Raw genomic sequence first — 13,161 nt, forward strand, 5'->3', positions numbered from 1 at the left:
AATCTTGTCAAAGGGAAAGACGCAGATTATACCGACGAGGATGGGATTCAAACCCATGCATGCAGAGCACAATGGATTAGCAGTCCATCGCCTTAACCACTCGGCCACCTCGTCTACATGACCAAGTTTAAATTAGGAGGTAAGATCTCATGAGGATTTTAAGCTGTCAGGGTGTTTTTGCTGAAGATTGTATAAAGGCTTTTGGCAGTGTGGCCTCATCTCATCTCCTAGAGTATCTATTGTCTAAAGTTAGATTAGGACAAACCTTATCAGAAATGAACCAGTGCAAAGGGTTTTAATAGCAACTTATCAATCATTCCTAATTGTTTCTACTTTTGGCACTGCAGTGGCATTCTTTCAATCTGTCTATTCTGTCTCATGACTGGGAAGCAAAACAAGTCCCAATTTCCAGCTGTGATAAAAGATGGATCATTTAATTATGGAACTTCAAATCCCAAGCCCTTGTTCTCGATACAGCTTCTGTCGCATTCTGCAAATTTGTCATGGTCCTTTTCGAGAATGCTCTTCAAAAAATACTCGGTTTCTTAATTGCCATGACTGAGAGCAACATCTTATTCAATGCTTCTGCTGTGCGTGGAATGGAACTGAAGCTCAATGTTGTTTTGCTCAATTAACCACTTGAAATTATCGATTAGTGACTAAATCTTCCCTGGCTTAACCGTTCTCACTAGCTTGTGGTGCTGTGGCTTAGTTGGTTAAAGCGCCTGTCTAGTAAACAGGAAATCCTGAGTTCACATCTCTGCAGTGCCTTCTTTTCATCTTCTCAGTATGAAGCTTTCTATCCTCATAGTGGGACAACATCAAATTGGCCTTTGCTAAGTCTCTGTGATAGTGGGAGTAAAAATCTGCTATAAGTGCTAAAGAGGAAGAAAGATGGAATCAAGCATGAAAAAAGTAAAAACCGTGGATTTTATTCTATTATTTTAAAATGCCTCCTCCTTACGTATCTGACTCTCTAAGCAAAGTTTGATAGCAGCCTTCTTGAATGGTAGAAGATTTAAACTTTCATGTTTGAAGAATTCATTGCTTGGGCAGAAAATAAAACCTTGAGCTGGAAACTTAAAAGAATCAGAAAAGAAATAGGACAGATTGAATTCAAAGCCATGCATGCAACATCAAATTGGCCTTTGCTAAGTCTCTGTGATAGTGCAATAGTGGGAGTAAGAATCTGCTATAAGTGCTAAAGAGGAAGAAAGATGGAATCAAGAATGAAAAAAGTAAAACCAGTGGATTTTATTTTACTATTTTGAAATGCCTCCTCCTTACGTATCTGACTCTCTAAGCAAAGTTTGATAGCAGCCTTCTTGAATGGTAGAAGATTTAAACTTTCATGTTTGAAGAATTCATTGCTTGGGCAGAAAATAAAACCTTGAGCTGGAAACTTAAAAGAATCAGAAAAGAAATAGGACAGATTGAATTCAAAGCCATGCATGCATAGCTCAATCTCTTAACTGCATTGTTAATGTATCATCTTAACTACGCAGCCAACTTGCCTGCATGAACATGTAAAAACCAGACGATAGTACTATAGCAGCTTTCTTGAAAGAGAAAAGAATCAACTTTCATGCTTGAAGTATACACCATTTTGCCTAAAAATGAAAGCCAATCTTGTCAAAGAGAAAGAAGCAGATTATACGGACGAGGATGGGATTCAAACCCATGCATGCAGAGCACAATGGATTAGCAGTCCATAGGCTTAACCACTCGGCCACCTCGTCTACATGACCAAGTTTAAATTAGGAGGTAAGATCGCATGAGGATTTTAAGCTGTCAGGGTGTTTTTGCTGAAGACTGTATAAAGGCTTTTGGCAGTGTGGCCTCATCTCATCTCCTAGAGTATCTATTGTCTAAAGTTAGATTAGGACAAACCTTATCAGAAATGAACCAGTGCAAAGGGTTTTAATAGCAACTTATCAATCATTCCTAATTGTTTCTACTTTTGGCACTGCAGTGGCATTCTTTCAATCTGTCTATTCTGTCTCATGACTGGGAAGCAAAACAAGTCCCAATTTCCAGCTGTGATAAAAGATGGATCATTTAATTATGGAACTTCAAATCCCAAGCCCTTGTTCTCGATACAGCTTCTGTCGCATTCTGCAAATTTGTCATGGTCCTTTTCGAGAATGCTCTTCAAAAAATACTCGGTTTCTTTATTGCCATGACTGAGAGCGACATCTTATTCAATGCTTCTGCTGTGCGTGGAATGGAACTGAAGCTCAATGTTGTTTTGCTCAATTAACCACTTGAAATTATCGATTAGTGACTAAATCTTCCCTGGCTTTCCCGTCCTCACTATCTTGTGGTGCTGTGGCTTAGTTGGTTAAAGCGCCTGTCTAGTAAACAGGAGATCCTGAGTTCATATCTCAGCATTGTCTTCTTTTCATCTTCTCAGTATGAAGCTTTCTATCCTCATAGTGGGACAACATCAAATTGGCCTTTGCTAAGTCTCTGTGATAGTGGGAGTAAGAATCTGCTATAAGTGCTAAAGAGGAAGAAAGATGTAATCAAGCATGAAAAAAGTAAAACCAGTGGATTTTATTTTACTATTTTGAAATGCCTCCTCCTTACGTATCTGACTCTCTAAGCAAAGTTTGATAGCAGCCTTCTTGAATGGTAGAAGATTTAAACTTTTATGTTTGAAGAATTCATTGCTTGGGCAGAAAATAAAACCTTGAGCTGGAAACTTAAAAGAATCAGAAAAGAAATAGGACAGATTGAATTCAAAGCCATGCATGCAACATCAAATTGGCCTTTGCTAAGTCTCTGTGATAGTGCAATAGTGGGAGTAAGAATCTGCTATAAGTGCTAAAGAGGAAGAAAGATGGAATCAAGCATGAAAAAAGTAAAACCAGTGGATTTTATTTTACTATTTTGAAATGCCTCCTCCTTACGTATCTGACTCTCTAAGCAAAGTTTGATAGCAGCCTTCTTGAATAGTAGAAGATTTAAACTTTCATGTTTGAAGAATTCATTGCTTGGGCAGAAAATAAAACCTTGAGCTGGAAAGTTAAAAGAATCAGAAAAGAAATAGGACAGATTGAATTCAAAGCCATGCATGCATAGCTCAATCTCTTAACTGCATTGTTAATGTATCATCTTAACTACGCAGCCAACTTGCCTGCATGAACATGTAGAAACCAGACGATAGTACTATAGCAGCTTTCTTGAAAGAGAAAAGAATCAACTTTCATGCTTGAAGTATACACCATTTTGCCTAAAAATGAAAGCCAATCTTGTCAAAGGGAAAGAAGCAGATTATACCGATGAGGATGGGATACAAACCCATGCATGCAGAGCACAATGGATTAGCAGTCCATCGCCTTAACCACTCGGCCCCCTCGTCTACATGACCAAGTTAATATTAGGAGGTAAGATCTCATGAGGATTTTAAGCTGTCAGGGTGTTTATGCTGAAGATTGTATAAAGTCTTTTGGCAGTGTGGCCTCATCTCATCTCCTAGGGTATCTATTGTCTAAAGTTAGATTAGGACAAACCTTATCAGAAATGAACCAGTGCAAAGGGTTTTAATAGCAACTTATCAATCATTCCTAATTGTTTCTACTTTTGGCACTGCAGTGGCATTCTTTCAATCTGTCTATTCTGTCTCATGACTGGGAAGCAAAACAAGTCCCAATTTCCAGCTGTGATAAAAGATGGATCATTTAATTATGGAACTTCAAATCCCAAGCCCTTGTTCTCGATACAGCTTCTGTCGCATTCTGCAAATTTGTCATGGTCCTTTTCGAGAATGCTCTTCAAAAAATACTCGGTTTCTTAATTGCCATGACTGAGAGCGACATCTTATTCAATGCTTCTGCTGTGCGTGGAATGGAACTGAAGCTCAATGTTGTTTTGCTCAATTAACCACTTGAAATTATCGATTAGTGACTAAATCTTCCCTGGTTTTCCCGTCCTCACCAGCTTGTGGTGCTGTGGCTTAGTTGGTTAAAGCACCTGTCTAGTAAACAGGAGATCCTGAGTTCAAATCTCAGCAGTGCCTTCTTTTCATCTTCTCAGTATGAAGCTTTCTATCCTCATAGTGGGACAATATCAAATTGGCCTTTGCTAAGTCTCTGTGATAGTGGGAGTAAGAATCTGCTATAAGTGCTAAAGAGGAAGAAAGATGGAATCAAGCATGAAAAAAGTAAAACCAGTGGATTTTATTTTACTATTTTGAAATGCCTCCTCCTTACGTATCTGACTCTCTAAGCAAAGTTTGATAGCAGCCTTCTTGAATGGTAGAAGATTTAAACTTTCATGTTTGAAGAATTCATTGCTTGGGCAGAAAATAAAACCTTGAGCTGGAAACTTAAAAGAATCAGAAAAGAAATAGGACAGATTGAATTCAAAGCCATGCATGCAACATCAAATTGGCCTTTGCTAAGTCTCTGTGATAGTGCAATAGTGGGAGTAAGAATCTGCTATAAGTGCTAAAGAGGAAGAAAGATGGAATCAAGAATGAAACAAGTAAAACCAGTGGATTTTATTTTACTATTTTGAAATGCCTCCTCCTTACGTATCTGACTCTCTAAGAAAAGTTTGATGGCAGCCTTCTTGAATGGTAGAAGATTTAAACTTTCATGTTTGAAGAATTCATTGCTTGGGCAGAAAATAAAACCTTGAGCTGGAAACTTAAAAGAATCAGAAAAGAAATAGGACAGATTGAATTCAAAGCCATGCATGCATAGCTCAATCTCTTAACTGCATTGTTAATGTATCATCTTAACTCCGCAGCCAACTTGCCTGCATGAACATGTAAAAACCAGACGATAGTACTATAGCAGCTTTCTTGAAAGAGAAAAGAATCAACTTTCATGCTTGAAGTATACACCATTTTGCCTAAAAATGAAAGCCAATCTTGTCAAAGGGAAAGACGCAGATTATACCGACGAGGATGGGATTCAAACCCATGCATCTACATGACCAAGTTTAAATTAGGAGGTAATATCTCATGAGGATTTTAAGCTTTCAGGGTGTTTTTGCTGAAGATTGTATAAAGGCTTTTGGCAGTGTGGCCTCATCTCATCTCCTAGAGTATCTATTGTCTAAAGTTAGATTAGGACAAACCTTATCAGAAATGAACCAGTGCAAAGGGTTTTAATAGCAACTTATCAATCATTCCTAATTGTTTCTACTTTTGGCACTGCAGTGGCATTCTTTCAATCTGTCTATTCTGTCTCATGACTGGGAAGCAAAACAAGTCCCAATTTCCAGCTGTGATAAAAGATGGATCATTTAATTATGGAACTTCAAATCCCAAGCCCTTGTTCTCGATACAGCTTCTGTCGCATTCTGCAAATTTGTCATGGTCCTTTTCGAGAATGCTCTTCAAAAAATACTCGGTTTCTTAATTGCCATGACTGAGAGCGACATCTTATTCAATGCTTCTGCTGTGCGTGAAATGGAACTGAAGCTCAATGTTGTTTTGCTCAATTAACCACTTGAAATTATCGATTAGTGACTAAATCTTCCCTGGCTTTCCCGTCCTCACCAGCTTGTGGTGCTGTGGCTTAGTTGGTTAAAGCGCCTGTCTAGTAAACAGGAGATCCTGAGTTCAAATCTCAGCAGTGCCTTCTTTTCATCTTCTCAGTATGAAGCTTTCTATCCTCATAGTGGGACAACATCAAATTGGCCTTTGCTAAGTCTCTGTGATAGTGGGAGTAAGAATCTGCTATAAGTGCTAAAGAGGAAGAAAGATGGAATCAAGCATGAAAATAGTAAAACCAGTGGATTTTATTTTACTATTTTGAAATGCCTCCTCCTTACGTATCTGACTCTCTAAGCAAAGTTTGATAGCAGCCTTCTTGAATGGTAGAAGATTTAAACTTTCATGTTTGAAGAATTCATTGCTTGGGCAGAAAATAAAACCTTGAGCTGGAAACTTAAAAGAATCAGAAAAGAAATAGGACAGATTGAATTCAAAGCCATGCATGCAACATCAAATTGGCCTTTGCTAAGTCTCTGTGATAGTGCAATAGTGGGAGTAAGAATCTGCTATAAGTGCTAAAGAGGAAGAAAGATGGAATCAAGCATGAAAAAAGTAAAACCAGTGGATTTTATTTTACTATTTTGAAATGCCTCCTCCTTACGTATCTGACTCTCTAAGCAAAGTTTGATAGCAGCCTTCTTGAATAGTAGAAGATTTAAACTTTCATGTTTGAAGAATTCATTGCTTGGGCAGAAAATAAAACCTTGAGCTGGAAACTTAAAAGAATCAGAAAAGAAATAGGACAGATTGAATTCAAATCCATGCATGCATAGCTCAATCTCTTAACTGCATTGTTAATGTATCATCTTAACTACGCAGCCAACTTGCCTGCATGAAAATGTAGAAACCAGACGATAGTACTATAGCAGCTTTCTTGAAAGAGAAAAGAATCAACTTTCATGCTTGAAGTATACACCATTTTGCCTAAAAGTGAAAGCCAATCTTGTCAAAGAAAAAGAAGCAGATGACACCGACGAGGATGGGATTCGAAACCATGCATGCAGAGCACAATGGATTAGCAGTCCATCGCCTTAACCACTCGGCCACCTCGTCTACATGACCAAGTTTAAATTAGGAGGTAAGATCTCATGAGGATTTTAAGCTGTCAGGGTGTTTTTGCTGAAGATTGTATAAAGGCTTTTGGCAGTGTGGCCTCATCTCATCTCCTAGGGTATCTATTGTCTAAAGTTAGATTAGGACAAACCTTATCAGAAATGAACCAGTGCAAAGGGTTTTAATAGCAACTTATCAATCATTCCTAATTGTTTCTACTTTTGGCACTGCAGTGGCATTCTTTCAATCTGTCTATTCTGTCTCATGACTGGGAAGCAAAACAAGTCCCAATTTCCAGCTGTGATAAAAGATGGATCATTTAATTATGGAACTTCAAATCCCAAGCCCTTGTTCTCGATACAGCTTCTGTCGCATTCTGCAAATTTGTCATGGTCCTTTTCGAGAATGCTCTTCAAAAAATACTCGGTTTCTTAATTGCCATGACTGAGAGCGACATCTTATTCAATGCTTCTGCTGTGCGTGGAATGGAACTGAAGCTCAATGTTGTTTTGCTCAATTAACCACTTGAAATTATCGATTAGTGACTAAATCTTCCCTGGCTTTCCCGTCCTCACCAGCTTGTGGTGCTGTGGCTTAGTTGGTTAAAGCGCCTGTCTAGTTAACAGGAGATCCTGAGTTCAAATCTCAGCAGTGCCTTCTTTTCATCTTCTCAGTATGAAGCTTTCTATCCTCATAGTGGGACAACATCAAATTGGCCTTTGCTAAGTCTCTGTGATAGTGGGAGTAAGAATCTGCTATAAGTGCTAAAGAGGAAGAAAGATGGAATCAAGCATGAAAAAAGTAAAACCAGTGTATTTTATTTTACTATTTTGAAATGCCTCCTCCTTACGTATCTGACTCTCTAAGCAAAGTTTGATAGCAGCCTTCTTGAATGGTAGAAGATTTAAACTTTCATGTTTGAAGAATTCATTGCTTGGGCAGAAAATAAAACCTTGAGCTGGAAACTTAAAAGAATCAGAAAAGAAATAGGACAGATTGAATTCAAAGCCATGCATGCAACATCAAATTGGCCTTTGCTAAGTCTCTGTGATAGTGCAATAGTGGGAGTAAGAATCTGCTATAAGTGCTAAAGAGGAAGAAAGATGGAATCAAGCATGAAAAAAGTAAAACCAGTGGATTTTATTTTACTATTTTGAAATGCCTCCTCCTTACGTATCTGACTCTCTAAGCAAAGTTTGATAGCAGCCTTCTTGAATAGTAGAAGATTTAAACTTTCATGTTTGAAGAATTCATTGCTTGGGCAGAAAATAAAACCTTGAGCTGGAAACTTAAAAGAATCAGAAAATAAATAGGACAGATTGAATTCAAAGCCATGCATGCATAGCTCAATCTCTTAACTGCATTGTTAATGTATCATCTTAACTACGCAGCCAACTTGCCTGCATGAACATGTAGAAACCAGACGATAGTACTATACCAGATTTCTTGAAAGAGAAAAGAATCAACTTTCATGCTTGAAGTATATACCATTTTGCCTAAAAATGAAAGCCAATCTTGTCAAAGGGAAAGAAGCAGATTATACCGACGAGAATGGGATTCAAACCCATGCATGCAGAGCACAATGGATTAGCAGTCCATCGCCTTAACCACTCGACCACCTCGTCTACATGACCAAGTTTAAATTAGGAGGTAAGATCTCATGAGGATTTTAAGCTGTCAGGGTGTTTTTGCTGAAGATTGTATAAAGGCTTTTGGCAGTGTGGCCTCATCTCATCTCCTAGAGTATCTATTGTCTAAAGTTAGATTAGGACAAACCTTATCAGAAATGAACCAGTGCAAAGGGTTTTAATAGCAACTTATCAATCATTCCTAATTGTTTCTACTTTTGGCACTGCAGTGGCATTCTTTCAATCTGTCTATTCTGTCTCATGACTGGGAAGCAAAACAAGTCCCAATTTCCAGCTGTGATAAAAGATGGATCATTTAATTATGGAACTTCAAATCCCAAGCCCTTGTTCTCGATACAGCTTCTGTCGCATTCTGCAAATTTGTCATGGTCCTTTTCGAGAATGCTCTTCAAAAAATACTCGGTTTCTTAATTGCCATGACTGAGAGCGACATCTTATTCAATGCTTCTGCTGTGCGTGGAATGGAACTGAAGCTCAATGTTGTTTTGCTCAATTAACCACTTGAAATTATCGATTAGTGACTAAATCTTCCCTGGCTTTCCCGTCCTCACCAGCTTGTGGTGCTGTGGCTTAGTTGGTTAAAGCGCCTGTCTAGTAAACAGGAGATCTTGAGTTCAAATCTCAGCAGTGCTTTCTTTTCATCTTCTCAGTATGAAGCTTTCTATCCTCATAGTGGGACAACATCAAATTGGCCTTTGCTAAGTCTCTGTGATAGTGGGAGTAAGAATCTGCTATAAGTGCTAAAGAGGAAGAAAGATGAAATCAAGCATGAAAAAAGTAAAACCAGTGGATTTTATTTTACTATTTTGAAATGCCTCCTCCTTACGTATCTGACTCTCTAAGCAAAGTTTGATAGCAGCCTTCTTGAATGGTAGAAGATTTAAACTTTCATGTTTGAAGAATTCATTGCTTGGGCAGAAAATAAAACCTTGAGCTGGAAACTTAAAAGAATCAGAAAAGAAATAGGACAGATTGAATTCAAAGCCATGCATGCAACATCAAATTGGCCTTTGCTAAGTCTCTGTGATAGTGCAATAGTGGGAGTAAGAATCTGCTATAAGTGCTAAAGAGGAAGAAAGATGGAATCAAGCATGAAAAAAGTAAAACCAGTGGATTTTATTTTACTATTTTGAAATGCCTCCTCCTTACGTATCTGACTCTCTAAGCAAAGTTTGATAGCAGCCTTCTTGAATGGTAGAAGATTTAAACTTTCATGTTTGAAGAATTCATTGCTTGGGCAGAAAATAAAACCTTGAGCTGGAAACTTAAAAGAATCAGAAAAGAAATAGGACAGATTGAATTCAAAGCCATGCATGCATAGCTCAATCTCTTAACTGCATTGTTAATGTATCATCTTAACTATGCAGCCTACTTGCCTGCATGAACATGTAGAAACCAGACGATAGTACTATAGCAGCTTTCTTGAAAGAGAAAAGAATCAACTTTCATGCTTGAAGTATACACCATTTTGCCTAAAATGAAAGCCAATCTTGTCAAATGGAAAGAAGCAGATTATACCGACCAGGATGGGATTCGAACCCATGCATGCAGAGCACAATGGATTAGCAGTCCATTGCCTTAACCACTCGGCCACCTCGTCTACATGACCAAGTCTAAATTAGGAGGTAAGATCTCATGAGGATTTTAAGCTGCCAGGGTGTTTTTGCTGAAGATTGTATAAAGACTTTTGGCAGTGTGGCCTCATCTCATCTCCTAGAGTATCTATTGTCTAAAGTTAGATTAGGACAAACCTTATCAGAAATGAACCAGTGCAAAGGGTTTTAATAGCAACTTATCAATCATTCCTAATTGTTTCTACTTTTGGCACTGCAGCGGCATTCTTTCAATCTGTCTATTCTGTCTCATGACTGGGAAGCAAAACAAGTCCCAATTTCCAGCTGTGATAAAAGATGGATCATTTAATTATGGAACTTCAAATCCCAAGACCTTGTTCTCGATACAGCTTCTGTCGCATTCTGCAATTGTGTCATGGTCCTTTTCGAGAATGCTCTTCAAAAAATACTCGGTTTCTTAATTGCCATGACTGAGAGCGACATCTTATTCAATGCTTCTGCTGTGCGTGGAATGGAACTGAAGCTCAATGTTGTTTTGCTCAATTAACCACTTGAAATTATCGATTAGTGACTAAATCTTCCCTGGCTTTCCCGTCTTCACCAGCTTGTGGTGCTGTGGCTTAGTTGGTTAAAGCGCCTGTCTAGTAAACAGGAGATCCTGTGTTCAAATCTCAGCAGTGTCTTCTTTTCATCTTCTCAGTATGAAGCTTTCTATCCTCATAGTGGGACAAGATCAAATTGGCCTTTGCTAAGTCTCTGTGATAGTGCAATAGTGGGAGTAAGAATCTGCTATAAGTGCTAAAGAGGAAGAAAGATGGAATCAAGCATGAAAAAAGTAAAACCAGTGGATTTTATTTTACTATTTTGAAATGCCTCCTCCTTACGTATCTGACTCTCTAAGCAAAGTTTGATAGCAGCCTTCTTGAATGGTAGAAGATTTAAACTTTCATGTTTGAAGAATTCATTGCTTGGGCAGAAAATAAAACCTTGAGCTGGAAACTTAAAAGAATCAGAAAAGAAATAGGACAGATTGAATTCAAAGCCATGCATGCATAGCTCAATCTCTTAACTGCATTGTTAATGTATCATCTTAACTATGCAGCCAACTTGCCTGCATGAACATGTAGAAACCAGACGATAGTACTATAACAGCTTTCTTGAAAGAGAAAAGAATAAACTTTCATGCTTGAAGTATATACCATTTTGCCTAAAAATGAAAGCCAATCTTGTCAAAGGGAAAGAAGCAGATTATACCGACGAGAATGGGATTCAAACCCATGCATGCAGAGCACAATGGATTAGCAGTCCATCGCCTTAACCACTCGGCCACCTCGTCTACATGACCAAGTTTAAATTAGGAGGTAAGATCTCATGAGGATTTTAAGCTGTCAGGGTGTTTTTGCTGAAGATTGTATAAAGGCTTTTGGCAGTGTGGCCTCATCTCATCTCCTAGAGTATCTATTGTCTAAAGTTAGATTAGGACAAACCTTATCAGAAATGAACCAGTGCAAAGGGTTTTAATAGCAACTTATCAATCATTCCTAATTGTTTCTACTTTTGGCACTGCAGTGGCATTCTTTCAATCTGTCTATTCTGTCTCATGACTGGGAAGCAAAACAAGTCCCAATTTCCAGCTGTGATAAAAGATGGATCATTTAATTATGGAACTTCAAATCCCAAGCCCTTGTTCTCGATACAGCTTCTGTCGCATTCTGCAAATTTGTCATGGTCCTTTTCGAGAATGCTCTTCAAAAAATACTCGGTTTCTTAATTGCCATGACTGAGAGCGACATCTTATTCAATGCTTCTGCTGTGCGTGGAATGGAACTGAAGCTCAATGTTGTTTTGCTCAATTAACCACTTGAAATTATCGATTAGTGACTAAATCTTCCCTGGCTTTCCCGTCCTCACCAGCTTGTGGTGCTGTGGCTTAGTTGGTTAAAGCGCCTGTCTAGTAAACAGGAGATCTTGAGTTCAAATCTCAGCAGTGCTTTCTTTTCATCTTCTCAGTATGAAGCTTTCTATCCTCATAGTGGGACAACATCAAATTGGCCTTTGCTAAGTCTCTGTGATAGTGGGAGTAAGAATCTGCTATAAGTGCTAAAGAGGAAGAAAGATGAAATCAAGCATGAAAAAAGTAAAACCAGTGGATTTTATTTTACTATTTTGAAATGCCTCCTCCTTACGTATCTGACTCTCTAAGCAAAGTTTGATAGCAGCCTTCTTGAATGGTAGAAGATTTAAACTTTCATGTTTGAAGAATTCATTGCTTGGGCAGAAAATAAAACCTTGAGCTGGAAACTTAAAAGAATCAGAAAAGAAATAGGACAGATTGAATTCAAAGCCATGCATGCAACATCAAATTGGCCTTTGCTAAGTCTCTGTGATAGTGCAATAGTGGGAGTAAGAATCTGCTATAAGTGCTAAAGAGGAAGAAAGATGGAATCAAGCATGAAAAAAGTAAAACCAGTGGATTTTATTTTACTATTTTGAAATGCCTCCTCCTTACGTATCTGACTCTCTAAGCAAAGTTTGATAGCAGCCTTCTTGAATGGTAGAAGATTTAAACTTTCATGTTTGAAGAATTCATTGCTTGGGCAGAAAATAAAACCTTGAGCTGGAAACTTAAAAGAATCAGAAAAGAAATAGGACAGATTGAATTCAAAGCCATGCATGCATAGCTCAATCTCTTAACTGCATTGTTAATGTATCATCTTAACTATGCAGCCTACTTGCCTGCATGAACATGTAGAAACCAGACGATAGTACTATAGCAGCTTTCTTGAAAGAGAAAAGAATCAACTTTCATGCTTGAAGTATACACCATTTTGCCTAAAATGAAAGCCAATCCTGTCAAATGGAAAGAAGCAGATTATACCGACCAGGATGGGATTCGAACCCATGCATGCAGAGCACAATGGATTAGCAGTCCATTGCCTTAACCACTCGGCCACCTCGTCTACATGACCAAGTCTAAATTAGGAGGTAAGATCTCATGAGGATTTTAAGCTGCCAGGGTGTTTTTGCTGAAGATTGTATAAAGGCTTTTGGCAGTGTGGCCTCATCTCATCTCCTAGAGTATCTATTGTCTAAAGTTAGATTAGGACAAACCTTATCAGAAATGAACCAGTGCAAAGGGTTTTAATAGCAACTTATCAATCATTCCTAATTGTTTCTGCTTTTGGCACTGCAGCGGCATTCTTTCAATCTGTCTATTCTGTCTCATGACTGGGAAGCAAAACAAGTCCCAATTTCCAGCTGTGATAAAAGATGGATCATTTAATTATGGAACTTCAAATCCCAAGCCCTTGTTCTCGATACAGCTTCTGTCGCATTCTGCAAATGTGTCATGGTCCTTTTCGAGAATGCTCTTCAA

General features: G+C 38.3%; 1 protein-coding gene and 13 non-coding genes across 14 annotated transcripts in view; 7 read left to right on the top strand and 7 right to left on the bottom strand.

Annotated features, from left to right (window-relative positions):
• The window catches only part of LOC141160962 (dehydrogenase/reductase SDR family member 7B-like), a 146,551-nt gene that overhangs the window by 108,921 nt on the left and 24,469 nt on the right, over nt 1-13,161 (top strand). The gene's annotated exons all lie outside the window — the stretch shown is intronic.
• Nucleotides 33-114, bottom strand: TRNAS-GCU (transfer RNA serine (anticodon GCU)). The gene has a single exon. It is a non-coding gene; the product is annotated as a tRNA-Ser (tRNA).
• TRNAS-GCU (transfer RNA serine (anticodon GCU)) lies at nt 1,658-1,739 on the bottom strand. The gene has a single exon. It is a non-coding gene; the product is annotated as a tRNA-Ser (tRNA).
• TRNAT-AGU (transfer RNA threonine (anticodon AGU)) lies at nt 3,948-4,021 on the top strand. The gene has a single exon. It is a non-coding gene; the product is annotated as a tRNA-Thr (tRNA).
• Nucleotides 5,521-5,594, top strand: TRNAT-AGU (transfer RNA threonine (anticodon AGU)). The gene has a single exon. It is a non-coding gene; the product is annotated as a tRNA-Thr (tRNA).
• TRNAS-GCU (transfer RNA serine (anticodon GCU)) lies at nt 6,481-6,562 on the bottom strand. Its single transcript has one exon. It is a non-coding gene; the product is annotated as a tRNA-Ser (tRNA).
• Nucleotides 7,146-7,219, top strand: TRNAT-AGU (transfer RNA threonine (anticodon AGU)). Its single transcript has one exon. It is a non-coding gene; the product is annotated as a tRNA-Thr (tRNA).
• Nucleotides 8,106-8,187, bottom strand: TRNAS-GCU (transfer RNA serine (anticodon GCU)). Its single transcript has one exon. It is a non-coding gene; the product is annotated as a tRNA-Ser (tRNA).
• On the top strand, nt 8,771-8,844 carry TRNAT-AGU (transfer RNA threonine (anticodon AGU)). Its single transcript has one exon. It is a non-coding gene; the product is annotated as a tRNA-Thr (tRNA).
• On the bottom strand, nt 9,730-9,811 carry TRNAS-GCU (transfer RNA serine (anticodon GCU)). Its single transcript has one exon. It is a non-coding gene; the product is annotated as a tRNA-Ser (tRNA).
• On the top strand, nt 10,395-10,468 carry TRNAT-AGU (transfer RNA threonine (anticodon AGU)). The gene has a single exon. It is a non-coding gene; the product is annotated as a tRNA-Thr (tRNA).
• TRNAS-GCU (transfer RNA serine (anticodon GCU)) lies at nt 11,040-11,121 on the bottom strand. The gene has a single exon. It is a non-coding gene; the product is annotated as a tRNA-Ser (tRNA).
• On the top strand, nt 11,705-11,778 carry TRNAT-AGU (transfer RNA threonine (anticodon AGU)). The gene has a single exon. It is a non-coding gene; the product is annotated as a tRNA-Thr (tRNA).
• On the bottom strand, nt 12,664-12,745 carry TRNAS-GCU (transfer RNA serine (anticodon GCU)). The gene has a single exon. It is a non-coding gene; the product is annotated as a tRNA-Ser (tRNA).

This window comes from Phyllobates terribilis, unplaced genomic scaffold, assembly GCF_046119375.1.
Source record: "Phyllobates terribilis strain yellow unplaced genomic scaffold, ASM4611937v1 Scaffold_9__5_contigs__length_417890890, whole genome shotgun sequence".
In the NCBI taxonomy this organism is placed as follows: Eukaryota; Metazoa; Chordata; class Amphibia; order Anura; family Dendrobatidae; genus Phyllobates; species Phyllobates terribilis.